The sequence below is a fragment of the Rattus norvegicus genome, chromosome 2, assembly GCF_021556685.1.
Source record: "Rattus norvegicus strain SHRSP/BbbUtx chromosome 2, alternate assembly SHRSP_T2T, whole genome shotgun sequence".
NCBI lineage: Eukaryota > Metazoa > Chordata > Mammalia > Rodentia > Muridae > Rattus > Rattus norvegicus.
The window spans coordinates 241776236-241777495 of NC_141535.1; the positions used below are offsets into that span (position 1 = coordinate 241776236).

Here is a 1260-nt window from a genome sequence, read left to right on the forward strand (position 1 = left end):
ATAATCTTTAACTTAGCTTCCTATATTTATTTCAGAATATATCTCTTTCATTCGTTTGTTGGACCTAGAACCACCATTCCCTAGTTACATATGAGCAACTTCAACACAACACGAATAGTTTGCTATAAAAAGCATGGCTCTCCCTGGTTGTCTATAAATACCCTTAATATTACTGTGGTTGCTATGTATGCCCCTGTCATAAGGTAATAATTTTTGCAGAATTTTGTGAAGGAAAATCCAATCAGCTTGGGTAGACACACTGAAATGCTGAAGTCTCCTTACATTAGCAATCTAGTCACTATTATGTCTAATTGTTAATTTAACTTGGATTTTGTATATCAAAATTAGATAATTCAGTTACACACTATAAATGTGTCTCTCTCTGTGTGTGTGTGTGTGTGTGTGTGTGTGTGTGTGTGTATGTGTGTACGTGTGTGTGATGAAAATCTTTTTTTTCCCAGAGCTGAGGACTGAACCCAGGGCCTTGTGCTTGCTAGGCAAGCGCTCTACCACTGAGCTAAATCCCTAACCCCTGAAAATCTTATATAAATATAAGAAAATGAAGATAGCTGGTAATTAATACATGTAGCAATGGAATTGCTCTGAATTTTTGTGTTGGGTTGCAGGTTTTCCATCTCAGAATTCTATGATCATGCCCTCATTATATCTGAGAATTTGGTTACTGTCTATTTACATTGTTCTGTCCTCATTCTTTTCTGATTTTATGAAAGGAATTTATGAATGGCAACAAAGAGAGCTTAATTAATATGACAACAGTTGCTATGATTTATATGAGCCCATGTCTTTGGTTATACATAGAAACATCACTTCTTGGCCTTTTGGCTAAGATCAAGTGTAGAAACATGCACATATTAAATATACATACATCTTTTATAGTATGTATTTAATTATATATATATATATATATATAGAGAGAGAGAGAGAGAATGTATATTTATTCATAGGGATAGATTTTGTTCAGTATTCTGTAAATCTTTTAAAAACAATATTATATAAAATCACCAAATATACCAACTCTTTGTTGTCAAGGAAACTTAAACAATAGACAAAGAAATAATATTCCTATGTAGCTTGCATTTACAACCAGATATTAACTGATAGATCCTTTGCAAACTGTCCAATTGCTTGTGTTTTACAGAAACACTCAACATCCCATAATAACCCATACAGCAATCTGCTGTTTCATGTATATTTTTGTCAATAACAGGTCAGTCTTCCCTTATGGAGACAGCTGACTCA

General features: G+C 33.3%; 1 pseudogene; it reads left to right on the plus strand.

Moving 5' to 3' along the window:
* Positions 1-823: 823 nt before the first annotated feature.
* On the plus strand, positions 824-893 carry LOC147996616 (U2 spliceosomal RNA; annotated as a pseudogene).
* The last annotated feature ends 367 nt before the right edge of the window (positions 894-1260 follow it).